This window comes from Podarcis liolepis (genome assembly GCF_965112155.1).
Source record: "Podarcis liolepis genome assembly, chromosome: 9".
NCBI classification, from domain to species: Eukaryota; Metazoa; Chordata; class Lepidosauria; order Squamata; family Lacertidae; genus Podarcis; species Podarcis liolepis.
In genome coordinates this window covers 74834835-74853711 of record NC_139564.1, presented here as the reverse complement: position 1 = coordinate 74853711, position 18877 = coordinate 74834835, and positions in this window count along the sequence as shown.

Sequence of the window (18877 nt, the reverse complement as noted above, 5' to 3'; positions counted from 1 at the left end):
ATTTCTTTTAAATAACTATTTTTTTTAAAAAAAATCCTACTTGCTGTTGCTTTTTCCTGCTTTCTGGAGCTCCTCCCCCCCTTTTTTTTACATTTTGTAAAATGGATGCAGCAGTGATAGAAGTTTGTTCTGAAACATTATTTAGCTTTGCCAAAAAATTACAGGCAGTCTTTCTATATGTGGGAGTCAGAAAGGATTCCCCGGAAGCTCAGCAGGGTTTGGGGTGAGTGGTGAGGTGGCCAGGTTTGTTGATGATACTAAATTGTTCAGGGTGATTAAAGCAAAAAGGGATTGCGAAGAGCTCCAAGGTGACCTCTCCTTATGGAGGGCTCATCCAGACTTGTCCTTGCTTTCCCCCAGGAAACCCTATATTTATCGCTGAACTGGAGCAAATGTGAATGGGGTTTTCTCCAGATTGACGTTTGCTCGGACCTGTGCCAGACCCATGCTTTCTAGGTATGGGAGAAGCACAAGTCTGGATTAGCCCTGAATGAACGGGCCATAAAATTCAGTGTAAAAGGTAAAGATAAAGGGACCCCTGACAGTTAAGTCCAGTCATGAACGACTCTGGGGTTGCGGCACTCATCTCGCTTTACTGGCCGAGGGAGCCGGTGTTTGTATGCAGACAGTTTTTCTGGGTCATGTGGCCAGCATGACTAAGCCACTTCTGGCGCACAGAAACGCCGTTTCCCTTCCCACTGCAGAGGTACCTATATATCTACTCACACTTTTGACATGCTTTCAAACTGCTAGGTTGGCAGGAGCAGGGACTGAGTAATGGGAGCTCACCCCGCCGTGGGGATTCAAACCCTCAACATTCTGATCGGCAAGCCCTAGGCTCAGTGATTTAGACCACAGTGCCACCCGCGTCCCTTTTAAAATTCAGTGTAATTCAGTGTAAATAAGTGTAATGTGATGCATGTAAGGGCAAAAGAATCTGAATTTCACATGGGCTGGCAGTGACAGACCAGGAATGAGATCTTGGGGTCATAGTCGATGGCTTGGTGAAGATGTTGAGATGATGCAGCAGCAGCAGCAGCTGTAAAAAGGCAGATGCCTTGCGAGGGATCATTAGGAAAGGAATTCAAAAGAAGACTGCCATGATATGACTAGTGGGGTGCCACAGGGTTCTGTCTTGGGCCCGGTCTTATTCAACATCTTTATCAACGACTTGGATGATGGACTCAAGGGCATCCTGATCAAATTTGCAGATGACACCAAACTGGGAGGGGTGGCTAACACCCCAGAGGACAGGATCACACTTCAAAACGACCTTGACAGATTAGAGAACTTGGCCAAAACAAACAAGATGAACTTTAACAGGGAGAAATGTAAAGTATTGCACTTGGGCAAAAAAAATGAGAGGCACAAATACAAGATGGGTGAAACCTGGCTTGAGAGCAGTACATGTGAAAAGGATCTAGGAGTCTTGGTTGACCACAAACTTGACATGAGCCAACAGTGTGACGCGGCAGCTAAAAAAGCCAATGCAATTCTGGGCTGCATCAATAGGAGTATAGCATCTAGATCAAGGGAAGTAATAGCGCCACTGTATTCTGCTCTGGTCAGACCTCACCTGGAGTACTGTGTCCAGTTCTGGGCACCACAGTTCAAGAAGGACACTGACAAACTGGAACGTGTCCAGAGGAGGGCAACCAAAATGGTCAAAGGCCTGGAAACGATGCCTTATGAGGAACGGCTAAGGGAGCTGGGCATGTTTAGCCTGGAGAAGAGGAGGTTAAGGGGTGATATGATAGCCATGTTCAAATATATAAAAGGATGTCACATAGAGGAGGGAGAAAGGTTGTTTTCTGCTGCTCCAGAGAAGCGGACACGGAGCAATGGATGCAAACTACAAGAAAGAAGATTCCACCTAAACATTAGGAAGAACTTCCTGACAGTAAGAGCTATTCGACAGTGGAATTTGCTGCCCAGGAGTGTGGTGGAGTCTCCTCCTTTGGAGGTCTTTAAGCAGAGGCTTGACAACCATATGTCAGGAGTGCTCTGATGGTGTTTCCTGCTTGGCAGGGGGTTGGACTCAATGGCCCTTGTGGTCTCTTCCAACTCTATGATTCTATGAATCTGTGACACATCCACATTCGGAATATTGTGTGCAGTTCCGGTTGCTTCACGTCAAAAAGCAGCCTGACTGGGTTACTCAGCAGAGTGGGCCCCTGAGCAATCACCCAACAGTCCTGCCCCGATGTCACCACTGGGTGCGGCCCCCCACTTCCACAAACCAATGGAGACACCGCTATCTCTGTCAATTTGCATGCAAAATAAAATATATATTTTTAAAAAGTCTGGCGAGGTGAAGAACTCTACCACCACCAATGGGCCTTTATCCCTCTCCAGCTGCTTTTGTGGGTGATGCTTTTCTTTTCTCCATGGAGAAAGTAATGTATTTAACTGTTTTCAATATTAGTGATATTCATTTAGATGCTACTGTGCCAGTGTTTTAATGTTGAATAGTGTTTTAATGTCCACTAAAAGACCAGTAATTTTTTAAAAAATAAATGGGCCACCAACACCAGCAGAGACTGCACTCTTCTTCAAATCTTCAACAAACTTTATTGAAGTTGAACTTTTTGTGGTCTGAGAAAAGCTGGAAAGACCAAGCAGAAAATGCAGGAGGGCCATGACGTGGGTGCCCCATAATAAGCAATTGACAAAAAAATAATAAGAATCCCTCGTGTGGTGTCACCAGGGGTCTTTTAATAAAATGTCACACTGGAGAAATAGCATCATGTTTGATATGAGCAAAGGGGTAAAGTGAAGCACGTTTGTAAACTAAACCTGGAATGACCTTGTCAAAAACATGCTAGTTTTTGCACACAACTTCTAATGTGTGTGGCGATACTGCCTGCCCTTTGTGAATTATTCATTTCTTCATGTTATCTGATATGGTGGGTCAAAAGACAAGGAGTCCATGTACTGAAGATCAGACTAAAACGGGATGCTTACTGATGCCCACATAACCCCTGAGGCTGCCTCTCATCCGCAAGAGGCCAAGTTCTCCTCTGCTCAGCGTCATTGTCTATTTCAGATCTATTTACTCCCTCTCTCCATTAACCCCCTGAAAAGAAACCTTTGCACCTCTCACGGTGGATGAGAACTTAGCAGGACGGCTTTAAAATGACTTAACTCCTTCAGCCGATGATATACTATGTGGAGTAAACTTTGAGCTCATCTGTGTAGAAAAGCAATGGAGCTTTAAAAGAAGGAAGGGGTTGAAACTGCAACCCACCCAGACATTTTGCTGCAGGAGCCCTGTTGAAACAAACAGCAGTTGCACAAAAGGATGCAGTTTGACATCACTTCAGTGGCAAGACAACTTCTTGGTAAATTGTGCCTGAATCACTTTGAAATTGTGCCTGAATCACTTTGGAATTTTTAAATGAAGGGCAGTAGATAAACCAGTTTAATTAATTAATTTGTTTTAAGATTGTACAATGGTCATATACTGGAAATCATCTTATAATGTGAAATATGCTTAGAAAAATAATAGTACCCAGTAATTTTTTGTGAGGCTGGAAAAATATCAGATGCGCAGTGCTCGGAAAAGTCTCCCAGCAAATTACAGTTACGTTTGTTCAGCACAACCAGAAATGCTCACCCTGCTCTTCAAACTGTAGGGAAATAATTTGGATCTGTTAACAATGATTCCAGAGGCAAGTATTAACCATTCTCACAATTCAAAATATGCCGCAAGTTGCAGTCTTACTTTAGAGAAAGTGACGCTGCCTTGAATGTACAATCCATAGGTATAAAAACTCTCTCCCAGTTTCAGCATCCTTTGAAAGGCGCAATTGTGCATGCTTATAAATGAACAGTGAGGAAAGGGGAGGCAAATAACTGAATGAAACTCATTCTGTGCCAGGACTGAAAAGTAGGCTCTTGTACAACATCTGGAGAGTGCAGTTTGATCAGCTGCCCTCACAACACATGACTGACTTGCTAATTGGAGCAATTGCCTTATGTCAGATTCTGGTTAAGACTTCTTAGTCGACAGAGAGAACCAAGCCATCCTCTCCCTACTTTTTATCAGGGCTGTTTTAAAAGATTTATTTTATGAATGAACAGATTTGCTGCTTACTAATAAGGCAGGCTTTCGGCTTTCATTGGAATATGTGCACTCTGCTCTGAAAAATAAAACCTGTTAACATTTTATGAGCTTTTTTGCTGGTTTTGCATGTTTTTATTCTGCTTTTAGAATTCGTAGTGGCAGCAGGTGGGTGGGTTAAGCTCTTCAGGTCACAGAAAAGTTGTCCTCTTCCCCACTTTGGACGGCTTATTTAGTCATATCTCAGGGATTTTGTCACATACTGTCAACCTGTTTCCAATCTTACTTTTGGAATATGACAATAAAAAACTACTCTTTTAAAAAGAAATGAGAAAAGTCTTAGAAGGCTGAATTCTGTGCTTAACATTTACTCATTTCAAATATTTCTAGCCTGCTATTCAAAATTCAAACCTACTAGCAGAGAAATACATCTTATTTTGTTCTTTTGCACAATTCTGATAGAGAAGTGGCTTTGACCTTTTAGTTGCACAGCCCCATGGATTTCAGGAGCGGCTTGTGTCCTCATAGCCATGTCCCTGATTCTGACTCGGTGGCTGACTTAAATTGATTGGTTGATTACATTGATAAACCACCTTTTTCATCCAAGGAGCTCAAGGTGGTGTTGTGAATAATTCTCCTCCTCCCTATTTCATCCTCACCACAACCCTGTGAGTTAGGTTAAGCTAAGAGATGGTGACTGGCCCAAGGTGAGCTGCGTGGCTGAGTGGAGATTTGAACCCTGGTCTCCCAGGTCATAGGCCAACACTGTAACCATTGCGACAAGCAACTCTCATGCCCCTTGAGGGTAGCTTCACCTGGAGATTCATGGAAGACCCGCTGCCAGACACAGGTCCTGAGCTCCAGGAATGAAGAGCACCCAAGTGAACAGCTCAAGGCCTTCAGAGACTGTATGTACGAACTGCTTATTGTTTCACACACTGTAAATTCTTGACTGAAGCACTAACCCAAGAGGTGCAGAGGGCAGTCGATTTAAGGTACGTCCATCCATTCTCCAGTGAAGGGCGGAGCTTCAAACCATCAAATTTTTGCCGCCAGACAAGCCCTCAGTTCTGCTCCATGGTAGCACTTTGGTACAAATTCTCTCCGCCTACTTGTAGTTATCCAGGATTTAGCACTCTGAGCAAAGTCTCAGAAAATGAACAGTAAGGATAGAAATGGTGCAGGGAGGAAAAAAATAGGTTTAGTCGTATCACCGATTCATAGTGCAATGCATAATTCATTGTGTTTGCTGGCAATCTCCTCTCAAGGAAGAGGTTTGATTTAGTGCAGTTCCACAATATTTTTGTGTTATTGTACTCCCAAGCAGGTTTGGGGGGGGGAATACCAGAATTGTTCTTTTATTTTACAAACCACTGCATCTCACAACTATGAAAGTGCAAAAAGGAAATAAAATGCACCCAATGGATGAGTGGCAAGTATAGATGTTCAGTCTAATAATTGATTTAAGGGAGCCAGTACTGCAGTTCCTGCACACTTATTCCAAGTCAGGGAATGGACAAAAAATTGTATTTTCTTTGTGGTGGCCAGATCTCTGGTATCAGTTAGGTAATCTACTGTCTGTGACAGCACATAATGTTCATACGCATTCTAATCACTTAAGGCAACTGTTCGCAACCGGTGAGCCGTGGTTCCCTGGGGAGCCTTGAACGATTGTCAGGGGAGCCGTGGGTGGGGGAAGTCACAGGCAGCGGTGGCCTCCGTTCCTCCTTCCTTCCCTCCCTCCTCTGATGGTTATCAATATGGCGTCCCTTGGTCTCCTGGTCCCTTCCACATCCTGACCCGCAGCTGCAGCCGCCTGCTTTTGTTGGGCTGAAGAGATCGCCACGTCCAGTGCCACAACTTTTCCAGGCCCCGAGAGGGAAACCGGGTAGGGTAGGTGTTGCAAATATGGAGCCATTGAGAACTTCCTCTGCGCTTCCATGGGTGGAAAGTGTTGGGATCAGCTGGATCTCCACTTTGACTGGGATTCCTTCCTCTCCCCCCTCCTCCTCCACAGCATGTGTTACCTGGGAATGCAGGTGCTCCGGACTGAGCTGGTGCTTCCTTTTGTGTTTACACCTGGTTGCCAGAAGAGGAGGGAGGAGGATGAAGAGCAAAGGGGTGGGGAACGCACAGAGATGAGAACATTGTTATGCATTTTGTGCTGAAATATACTCGGAGTCGAGAGTGGATTTCATGCTCTTTAATCAGCTCATAGTGGTGAGGAGGATGGAAGTTTCCCCAGAATGTCTGCTTTATATACATTATTTACACAATGGGCCCACGTGATTGGCTAATTCTGGGATTCTCCTGTAGGCCAATCAGGTTGCGGATTCATTTCCACCCAGAGCTGGATTGGGTGGCTCCTGTGGACCAATCAGACTGCTGCATTCTGGATCCTATTGTTCTAGGACCAATCAGACTGCTGCATTTTGGATCCTATTCAACTCAGTACATAACATGTGCTCTCTCTCTTTTTGGCATGTGCAAGATCTCAGTTGCTCCCCCACTTTCTCCCCCCCCCCTGCACACAGACCTGGGATCCTGCCCCTTCTCCATGCCCTAGCCACGAGGTTGGAGAGAGGCCCTCTGTGCCCCACCAATGGGATCCTTGGTAAGGGACTTTCAAAGACTTTCTAGAGCTCTTTGGCCTGCCTCTCCAGCCTCTTTAATTTTTTGTCTCTTTATTTTGGACCTTGTTATTTATGTGGAAATTGTTCAAATTTGGTCATGTACTTTTAATGTTTCATTTATTGTTTACAACTACTTTTCTTATGTTGGTAGTTATATAATTTTTATGTTGTAAGCTTCAAGCATGGTTTTAACTTTGGAAAGGTAGCATACAAATAAAATGATTGATTGATCGACTGATGTTGTTGTTTAGTCGTTTAGTCGTGTCCGACTCTTCGTGACCCCATGGACCAGAGCACGCCAGGCACTCCTGTCTTCCACTGCCTCCCACAGTTTGGTCAAACTCATGCTGGTAGCTTCGAGAACACTATCCAACCATCTCATCCTCTGTCGCCCCTTCTCCTTGTGCCCTCCATCTTTCCCAACACCAGGGTATTTTCCAGGGAGTCTTCTCTTCTCATGAGGTGGCCAAGGTATTGGAGCCTCAGCTTCAGGATCTGTCCTTCCAGTGAGCACTCAGGGCTGATTTCCTTCAGAATGGATACTGCCTACTCTTAAATGCTTGGGAGTCCTCTATCTCCCACAGTGTTCCATGCCTGAGCCCCCAATGTGCCTTTGCATGCCTTGGCTGCTGCTCCTGCTGCTCCCCAGTGCCAAGGGAAGGAGAGATTTGTCTGGGGGCTTGAGGCTGTCAAGGGAAGGCCTTGGGGCCTGGGTGGAAGCAGTGAGGGAAAGGGGGGCAAACCACTGGTTCTTCTCTGGCTCAGATTTTAATCTGAAGCAGAGACAAAGCTTTCAAAGCTTGTAAAGCTCACCTCTCATTTGAGGCCTCCAAAATTCATTTCCGCCTGACTCAGGGGAACTTTGCCAGCATCCGATACATGCAATAAAAGTTACAGCATCTACGGCTATAATGGCATTCTCCTTATTATTTGTTTTTCTTCTTCTCTTGCTTAATTAAGTTTGCTTCAAGCTACAACCATGAGCTTCATCAAAGTGAACAAGGTATTCGATAATGGTTTCAATTCAGTTACCATTCTACCGTGTCAACCCAAATAGCCCCTTTCAGTCTCTTTCTGTATTTCCCCACAAAGTTGGCATATCTTCAAATCAGATTAATTTTTAACACCTACAGATTTCTTACAGTTGAAACGTGCTATAACAAGCCGAGGCACTGGAACCGATGATATCCGTTAGGAAGAGAGACTGTAGATGCAGCCTGCACATTCTCAAACTTGGGGAGACTTTGTAGTTATTGCTGCCAGAAAACAAACAGCTGCAGGAGAATCCTCCCTCTGGGAAACACTATTGATCCAGAAACCACTGCCCCCCAATATTGCTCTGGCTCTAGTTCAAAGGTGTAGGACAGAGCAAGATGGTTGGATAGTGGCAGGCAGTGACAATTGCTGACCACATTGGCTGGTGGAGCAAAAGGCAGCATGGCTGAGAGCTGGTGGAATTAGGGGTAGGCAGCTAGACTGGTGACTGGGAGCGACCGCTGAAAGATCTTCATTGGCTCCCAGTACAATTCAAAGCACAATTCAAAGTGTTGGTGCTGACCTTTAAAGCCCTAAATGGCCTTGGCCCAGTATACCTGAAGGAGCGTCTCCACCACCATCGTTCCCTCGCTGCAAGAAGTGAGGTTACAGGGAACCAGGCAGAGGGCCTTCTCGGTGGTGGCGCCTGCCCTGTGGAACGCCCTCCCAGCAGATGTCAAGGCAATAAACAACTACGGCATTTTACTTTTAAAAAACAACTGTTTAGGGAAGTTTTTAATGTCTGATGCTGTATTGCTTTTAATATTCGGTTGGAAGCTGCCCAGAGTGGCTGGGGAAACCCAGCCAGATGGGCGGGGTATAAATAATAAATTATTATTATTATTATTATTATTATTATTATTATTATTATTATTATTATTATCCCTGCGGGACTTGACATCTTTCCGCAGGGCCAGCAAGACAGAGCTGTTCCACCAGGCCTTTGGCCAGGGCACAGCCTGACTCCCTCCTTTGGCAATCTTCACAGAACTCTAGCCCAATGGTTGCCATTAATCTGACTGGAATTAATTTTATAACGAGATTATTTTAGAATGTTTTATCATTTTACTGTTGTTAGCCGCTCTGAGCCCGGCTTTGGCTGGGGAGGGCGGGATATAAATAAAAATTATTATTATTATTATTATTATTATTATTATTGGTGGAGCTAAAGCTCACCATAGTCGGAGTACACCTGACACAAACATACACTTACGAAGTTTAAGGGTTGGGCTGGGGAGAAATAAGCACCCACCTTGCTTCTAGAATCCACTCCATCTCAGATATTGATCAATGAGACTCTTATTCTCAGGGTTTTGGTTCAAGCCCCACGTTGGGCAAAAGATTTCTGCATCGTAGGGGGTTGGGCTCGATGACCCTTGGGGTCTCTTCCAACTCTACAATTCCACAATTCTCAATGATTCTACAATAAAAGCTGGAATTTACTCTTTGGCTGTTAAGCACTCTTTTTATGCTTTCCCCCCAACCAATCTTTCATTAGTTTGTATCTCAGCCAGGAGACATTTGTGAATTCGCAACCATCATGCACACGGTTTACTGAACGGAGCAGAGGTTGACATGAAATGCTTGTTCCTCACAAATGGCACTGGCTTGATTTCAGAGCCATGCTTTTGCACGCCCTCCTATCAAAGATGCCGGGCCAATTCCCATTCATTTTGACACAGTTTCTATAAGGAAAGCTCCCTCTAGATTGTGCCATTAGTATGTAAGATTATCAAATTATCAACAAAACCACCACAACTTTATTCTTTCCTTCTAGTAATTTAAAAAAAGGTCTTGCTTCAGATCAGAACAAAAAGGCAGACATTCAAGTAGATGTACATTATCTCCAACTAAATGCATATTTGTTTCATTTTCTATAGGGAAAACAAAGAAAAGGTTTAAGAGACAAATATATATATTGGGCACGTTGCCACATTGCACAGGAGCGTAAATTTACAATTACCATAATTTTTGCTGCCGGGAAGTAATTCTATCACACATGTTACACCTTTCTCCCCCCATATTGGTTTTTATTTTTTATTTTTTGTATATGTATGAGGGTGTTTTGCAAAATGGCTGCTGACTCTGTTGAAATTGCAGTTACTTTCTGAAACACCCTCATATATATTCACAAGGCCAAATTTTCTCAGTTACCATGGTTACAATTCCTACAGTACTGTTTAGTGTCTGGTCTTTCTGCTGAAATACAAACATAATAGAAATATACAAGAAATGGGGGTGGGGAATGCAGCCAAGTTAACCCCCTCTGATTTAATCCATTAATGTGGCAGTTCCATTTTAGGAGACTGCACCAGTGTACTGGAAGAAGCAATGATCGCCAGTGTTGAAGGAATGATTCTTCAACATCAACTTTGTTGGACTAGGCATGTTGTGCAGATGCCTGATTATCATCTAACAACTAAGCAACTACTCTATTCCAAACTTAAAATGGAAAGCGTAATGCTGGTGGTCAACAAAAGAGGTTTAAAGACTGTCTCAAGGCAAATCTAAAAAAATGTAGTATAAACACCGACAACTGGGAAACACTTGCCTGCGAGCGCTCCAATTGGAGAACAGCCATTACCAAAGGTGTCATGGGCTTTGAAGACACTTGAACTCAGGACGAAAGGGAGAAACATGCTAAGAGGAAGGCATGCTTGGCAAATCCACACCGTGATCAACTCCTGCCTGGAAACCAATGTCCTGACTGTGGAAGGACGTGTGGACCCAGAATTGGCCTCCACAGTCACTTACGGACTCATTAGATGTGGCTTATGAGTACTCTAAGATGTGGCTTATGAGTGCTTTGGCTACGATGCTGGGACATCGATAGCCATAGTGCTTAGGGTTGCCATATTTCAAAAAGTAAAAACCAGGACAGGTTCCATTCACCCTCCATGCCCCCTTGCCCCCCCCCCCAGCACTGGCAAATGCCGCTGTGTCACTGATGATCTTAGCGATGAATTATTCTATGGCCAAATTTCTGTGTATGATCTCCAGGACTTCTACTATTGCCACCAGTCAGAAAAGTTGCACAGGCAATAAAACTTGTCTTCGTTCAAAGTCGTGAAAGTTCTAAGATGGAGCAAGCAGATGTGCCCTTCAGGTACTGAGTTCATCAAGCGGACCAAAGGGAAACAATTGGCTTGATTACCTATTTCCTCTCAAGGGAAATGGACATAGCCAAGCCTGGCAAGACAGCTTGCTCTGTGGTATTATCCCCTTCATGCGTTACTGTAATTAGACTTAAGAATGTTCTACGTGGCTTGTTACCACACAAACCTGCTCCTACAAGGTAATGTGACCCGAGCAAGAAAAAGCATATCTCCAGTCAACCAGTTCAGAGTTCCCAGCCATAATTAACTTTGCTTCTCCTCTTGCCCATTCCTGATAGAGATTCAAGAAACTTACTGCCTCATCTGGATTTGAAGATAAGGAGAAATAAAGCTTTGGTGCCATCAAGTTTCATGTATGTTAAACAGAATGGGGAACAATATGATAAACTCCATTGGAGAAGAACAACAGTTCCCCAGCATAACCTCCATGTGGGGAAAGGGGAACATTATAACAGGATTTCTAACAAACGTATTTCTGTACACCGTGATGACCCTTTGCTTATTTTTAGGCTAATTGCAAGGACAGTAATCTGTTATTTATTTTAGTTTTTATTTATTTGCTAATGGTTATACTGCTCTGAAATAGGTTAGCATCTTTCCACTATCCTTGCTATATGTATTATTAGTGGTTTTCTCATTCACAACTTTATTACCTATATAACTGCCTCATTGTAAAGATGAACTGGGTCTCAAGGCAATTAAATATAAGCAATCTCCAAGGAGGAGAAAGCAAAATTGCTACAGTTTGCCTAACGCTAAAGATGCTTGAGATTTTTATTCAGCCAAGAGCAGCACAAAATGCATGTCACAGCCATTTATGTTGTGTCGAAAAAGCATTTTATGGACTAAATTGGGGGGGGGGAGGGACAATGCCAAAGACAATCTGAACTAATGAAAGTAATATAGTGGACCTCTTTTGCATATGTTTAGTAATTTTGCTTTTACTTTACGTGCTGAACCTTCGAACTGCACAGATCTATGGACTGCATTCCTTTTTTACAAAACAGTCCTTGCTGTCTCCCCAGTCCTCATTTTCTCATGGGTCTTTCAAATGCACATGCATTGTTCTGTGTAATTGTGAATCCTATAACTCCTCTAAGAGGACAGCTTCTGCAAAGACTTCTAGCCAGGCTAGAAAAGGAGCTTTGTACCATTGGGGGGGGGTGCCCCAATGCAGATGTGTGTGTTCATGGGATGGGGTTCAAAAGGAGTGGGATGAAAGAGGACACCTTTTTATTCCCCCCACCCTGAGGTGTCGGGGCTGCCGGCCAGTTCATTATTACTTTATAGTTAGGATTTGAGAGGTTTCAAGAGAGTAGGGAAGAAAAAGCTTTCCCTTTCTCCCTCTCACACAGACACCTTCAACATTCGCTGGGTCATGGAGGTTTCTGAGCAGAGATCTTTCTTGGACCATTTTTGAAACTTTAATTTTCTCTCTGTTTCCAAAGTAACATACTTCTGGTTATTTGTGGAGTCCTGCATGCATGCAGAATACGCTGCCTTCCTCTTTTGGGTGGCCCTGAGTTGCTTTCAAACTGATTGGCATGATATTTTCAAAATTCCAGAGGGAATGATGTCAAAATACTGATACTGTGGACCAAGGAGAGACAAAGGATTCAAAAATCACACTATAGTAAGAGTCCAATAGGAGTCACCTGGCCGGCAGACTGTGGTGTCTTCCCCACTACAGTGGGATGTATTGCATTTCTGTTTAAATTATTGCCATTATCTCTATTTGTTTCTATACATGTAGATTAAAAGGTAAAGGACCCCTGACAGTTAGGTCCAGTCGCAAATGACTCTGGGGTTGCGGCGCTCATCTTGTTTTACTGGCCGAGGGAGCCAACATTTGTCCGCAGACAGTTTTTCCAGGTCATGTGGTCAGCATGACTAAGCCACTTCTGGCAAAACCAGAGCAGCGTACGGAAACGCCGTTAACCTTCCTGCCGGAGCGGTGCCTATTTATCTACTTGCACTTTGGCATGCTTTCGAACTGCTAGGTTGGCAGGAGCAGGGACCGAGGAATGGGAGCTCACCCCGTGGCGGGGATTCGAACCGCCGACCTTCCAATCGGCAAGCCCTAGGCTCTGTGGTTTAACCCACAGCGCCACCTGCGTCCCTATACATGTAGATTACTGCATACAAATTGATACTCACTTTTTTACGTTACAAATTCTCTTTTTGGCAATGCATAATCTGGCCACCCTAAATTTGGATTTTATTTTGTTTGACACACAACACAAACTCTTCCACCATCACAAAATGCCCCACTAAAAGACATCACTTTGCCTTAGGAGTACCGTCTCAATCAGGGGTGCAAACTTGAATAAAATATTGTGGCGGCCCAGGTAAGCCCCACCCCACATAATTGATCACATGATGCAGTGCACACATACCATTTGAATGGGAATGCCCATCAACTTTGTGGGGGACCAGCATCCTCAAATATTTTATTTTGGGGGCCGAAGGCCCCCCCAGCCCCTTGGAGTTGGCTCAATGGTCTCAATTCATTTTTTAAAAAAAATAATTTTTATTTGATTTTACAAGTGTAAAATTATAACAATACCAAATCCATATTTAGAGATTTCTCCAAATCTCTAGACTTCCCATCTTCCCCTCCATGGGTCCTATTATCAACCTTTTCAACTGCATATTATCCAAGTTTTATGCCTCTCCATTTTGTCCATAGTAGTTTCTACATTACAGTCATACCTCGGGTTACAGACGCTTCAGGTTGCGTTTTTTCAGGTTACGGATGCGCCGAAACCCGGAAGTACCGGGTTTCAGTGGTTGCGCATGCGCAGAAGCACCGAATCGCAACCTGCACGTGCACAGATGCGGCGCTGCGGGTTGCAGATCCTGTGGGTTGTGAACGCGCTTCCCGCAGAGATCACGTTCGCAACCTGAGCGTCTACTGTACAAGTGTTATTGCAATTCTGCTAATGTTTTCAGTCTCAATGCATTTTGGGGCTTAAGATGGAAAATCTGCTTTTCACTAATGTCATGAATGAGCCAGTTCCCAGTGATGGTTTACAACCAGCTGAAGAAAGCAGCCAGGAACAGAGAGGGTTGACTGCCAGGCAGGATGAGCATCGCTGGTGCCAACTCCCCCACATCTTGGAATGTTGGTTGATAAGGAAATGGCTGAGAGTGGGCCGGAACCCAGCCAATGCTCTCGAGAAGTGCAAACTGGCACAAACAGAGAAGGAAGCCATTTGTCAGAAAAGGAGGGGGGAGCTGATCCAATCCCTCCCCAGAGTAGGCTAAGGGGGGAGGGCTGTTAGACCAAAACAAATCAAGAGGCATAAGACACAAAATTTCTCTATCTTTTGTAGAAACTGGAAGGGATCTTCAGAAGGGTCATCGTGACTGATGATGCCGGGAGGCTGTGTTAAAGCCCCCTGGAGCTATCTGTTGTTTTGACAATAAATCGTCCTTTTTAATTAACTACACTTACTGTGTGATCGAGCCGGGGACTGGACTGCTGACAACTAAGTAACATGCAACAAAATCTATCAGAAAGATCTGATGTGCAAACTTTTTGAAATGCACTAGAGCTTGTACCTCAGTCTAGCACTCTTAATGGCACCAAAAATCTGCTACCCAAGAGAGTTACTCTGCCTAGGCTGCCTCTTTGTATCAGCAGATTCTTCATAAGGACTGCAGTTAAGATGACTTTGCTGCTGGGCCAAAACGCAACCATTGAATTAAAAGGTGCCCCCCCCCCAGCTTTCTTGAGCAATGCCTTCTTCCTTGTGGAGAGATTCTGATTAAATATGGTACAGTGAACTTTGATCTGCCATTTTAATTAAATTAATTAACCCTCTAACGAGAAGGCTATAGAGCTGTGTTATCACCTTTAGGCTTGTCATTAAGCATTGGAAGAAAGAGGAAATGGGTCAAAAGTTCTTTCCAACAGCAATATTTGACACTGGCTCAAGAGGAATTTATTTCTGAAAGAGATCCATGTGAGTCATGGAATAATTTCCAAAGAGAATATAAAGTCTTACAGCCAAATGACTGCCAGTATCAGTTCACTGAGGCCTTCTTTGAAGCCATGGGGCAGAAGAGATTTTCTCTGAAAGGCCATCCTCAGTGAGTTATGAGAATTCTTAGCTTCTCAACCTCAGCCAAATGTGAGAACCATAAAATGGGCTGAAACTACCAAGTTATTTCTAGCTGCCTCGGGCACATCACAATTCTATAAACAAGGATCATTTTCCAAATACCACTCATTACAATAAATAAACTTTGTTGGAAGCTGGACAGACATCTTGGGTGTTGGGGTGCTAAGGTAAGCCAGGTAGGGAAAAGGTAATAAATCTATGCAAAACAGCAGTGATATAATATATTAAACTTATGTGCAAGATGGTCCTATGGTCCTGGCAAACTGTTGGCCAACTTCTGCTCAGGCATAACTTAATCAGTCAGGTCCCTATGTACTCCCAGCACAAAAGCTGAGGAGAAAACAAAGGAACATCAAAACACACCAAATAGAGTGACCCTCAGGCTCCATGGTGATATCACTAAGTCCCACCATTCATGGGCTGGCATGCCAATTATGGTCCCATGTCAGTGAGGCATGGATCAAGCCCACCCGCAAATGGGGACAGACATATTACACATGATAAGCCAGACACAGAGGCACAACCTCACCTTCTGCTACAAGCCTCATGGCGGCACAAGGAATTCCTTCTTGTTTGCAATGGTTGTGCCTAGACATCCTTTTAACTGCACAACATACAGAGAAGAAGGTGAGAAAGTATCACAGAAAAAGTATTCAAATAGCTCATCTGAGAGGCAGCTTGCCTCAAGTACATAGAGGCCTCTCTATGATTAGGTCCCTTGGGGAGCCATAGAATCACAGAAGCATTAGAGTTGGAAAGGACCCCGAGAGTCATCTAGTCCAACCCCCTGCAATGCAGGAATCTCAGCTAAAGCATCCATGACAGATGGCCATCCAACCACTGCTTAAAAACCTCCAAGGAAGAAGAGTTCATAACCTCCCTAGGGAGTCTGTTCCACTGTCAAATAGCTTTGACTGTCAGAAAGTTCTTCCTGATGTTTAGTTGGAATCTCCTTTCTTGTCACTTGAATCTATTGGTTTGGGTCCTACCCTCCAGAGCCAGTGTGGTGTAGTGGTTAAGAGAGGTAGACTCGTAATCTGGGGAACCGGGTTTGAGTCTCCGCTCCTCCACATGCAGCTGCTGGGTGACCTTGGGCCAGTCACACTTCTCTGAAGTCTCTCAGTCCCACTCACCTCACAGAGTGTTTGTTGTGGGGGAGGAAGGGAAAGGAGAATGTTAGCCGCTTTGAGACTCCTTAAAGGGAGTGAAAGGCGGGATATCAAATCCAAACTCTTCTTCTTCTTCCTCCACATGCAGGTGCTGGGTGACCTTGGGCTTGTCACACTTCTCTGAAGTCTCTCAGCTCCACTCACCTCACAGAGTGTTGGTTGCGGGGGAGGAAGGGAAAGGAGAACGTTAGCTGCTTTGAGACTCCTTTGGGTAGGGATAAAGTGGGATATCAAATCCAAACTCTCCTCTTCCTTCTTCCCCAGAGCAGAAGGAAACAAGCTTGTTCCATGGGACAGCCCTTTATATATTTGAAGATGGTGATCATATCTCCTCTCAGGCTAAACAAACACACCCTTTTCAACTATTCCTCATGATGCTTGGTTTCCAGATCGTTGATCACCTTGGCTGCCTTCCTTTGCACACATTCCAACTTGTCAACATTCTTCTTAAACTGTGGTACCCAGAACTGGACACAATATTCCAGGTGTAGTCAAACAAAGCCCAAATAGAGCAGTATTTGCTGGGATATGAGTACTACGCAGCTGCAAACTAGCAGCTCGATGTTTACATCACATGGTGGAGCTGACCGTGGGACAGGAAGCTCCAGGGAATTCACAGGGATTTGTTCTTTGTGTAATATGAGACCTTCCTGTTACTTTTGTGAAGGAAGTCTCTTGCAATTGCTGGGAGAAGTCTGAGTGAGCAGTCATGTTTTTGTACAGTTGTAAAGTCAGAAATAAAGTAGAGATGTAATAGACTTTCTGACTTTCTGAAGGGAACGCAGTGGATGTAGCCTACCTTGATTTCAGCAAGGCATTTGACAAGGTGCCCCATGATATTCTTGTAAAGAAGCTGGTAAAATGCGGTCTTGACTATGCTACCACTCAGTGGATTTGTAACTGGCTGACTGACCGAACCCAAAGGGTGCTCATCAATGGTTCCTCTTCATCCTGGAGAAGAGTGACTAGTGGGGTGCCACAGGGTTCTGTCTTGGGCCCGGTCTTATTCAACATCTTTATCAACGACTTGGATGATGGACTCAAGGGCATCCTGATCAAATTTGCAGATGACACCAAACTGGGAGGGGTGGCTAACACCCCAGAGGACAGGATCACACTTCAAAACGACCTTGACAGATTAGAGAACTGGGCAAAAACAAACAAGATGAATTTTAACAGGGAGAAATGTAAAGGATTGCACTTGGGCAAAAAAAATGAGAGGCACAAATACAAGATGGGTGACACCTGGCTTGAGAGCAGTACATGTGAAAAGGATCTAGGAGTCTTGGTTGACCACAAACTTGACATGAGCCAACAGTGTGACGCGGCAGCTAAAAAAGCCAATGCAATTCTGGGCTGCATCAATAGGAGTATAGCATCTAGATCAAGGGAAGTAATAGTGCCACTGTATTCTGCTCTGGTCAGACCTCACCTGGAGTACTGTGTCCAGTTCTGGGCACCACAGTTCAAGAAGGACACTGACAAACTGGAACGTGTCCAGAGGAGGGCAACCAAAATGGTCAAAGGCCTGGAAACGATGCCTTATGAGGAACGGCTAAGGGAGCTGGGCATGTTTAGCCTGGAGAAGAGGAGGTTAAGGGGTGATATGATAGCCATGTTCAAATATATAAAAGGATGTCACATAGAGGAGGGAGAAAGGTTGTTTTCTGCTGCTCCAGAGAAGCGGACACGGAGCAATGGATCCAAACTACAAGAAAGAAGATTCCACCTAAACATTAGGAAGAACTTCCTGACAGTAAGAGCTGTTTGACAGTGGAATTTGCTGCCAAGGAGTGTGGTGGAGTCTCCTACTTTGGAGGTCTTTAAGCAGAGGCTTGACAACCATATGTCAGGAGTGCTCTGATGGTGTTTCCTGCTTGGCAGGGGGTTGGACTCGATGGCCCTTGGGGTCTCTTCCAACTGTATGATTCTATGATTCTATTTTCTTTCTCCTGCTGCTATGCAGAGAGGAAGGGGGTGTGCACCTTTCACGCAGGGAGGTGTCACCTATATCAAGATCTCCCTGGACTGCCGAGATGCCAGCCAGGGTAGATCACCGGCAAACAAGCCCCAGGAGCCTGGGAGAGGGGCCAGCCTCTCCCGAGGGGGCTAGTTTTCCAACAGTATTATTCCCTCCCTTAATCTGCACTGCTGCCAAGTCATCTGTTGGCCAGTTGTGGCTTATGAGAAAGGGGACAGAGCAGCTCTGCACTCATCGATACAGGAATGGGGCACATAAAAGTGGCACTGGGGAGGTTGAGGGAGCCATTACAGCCAACCTACAACTCCTCTGACCTCACCACCACCACCTTGGCCTGCCTCACCTCTATCCCAGTGAGTGCAGCACCAGGAGATGGCCACTGCCCCACCCCCACCCCCAAGCTACTGCTACTGTTGTCCAACTCTGGAAGAAAAAATCTTCCAGCATAGCTTTTTTAATGTTGCACTTTGTCTCAGAAACATATGCTAGCCAGTTTTGTATAAGGTTGGGGTTTCTGATAAACAGGGCTTTACTTATATAGCTGGCATAGCACATTTAGATTTAGAGCACTTCCAGTATTGAGTTTGACTCTCACCTCTTACTAAGCTGCCTTAGGCAAATCACTCTTTTTGTAATCCTTGCCCTGCAGCAGGCTATCTTTCAAATAATGACACTAATACAGACCTGTTATAAAGGGTTGTTGTGGCAAGATAACACTTATGAAGCCTTTTGACTTCTCTAAATCACTAGATT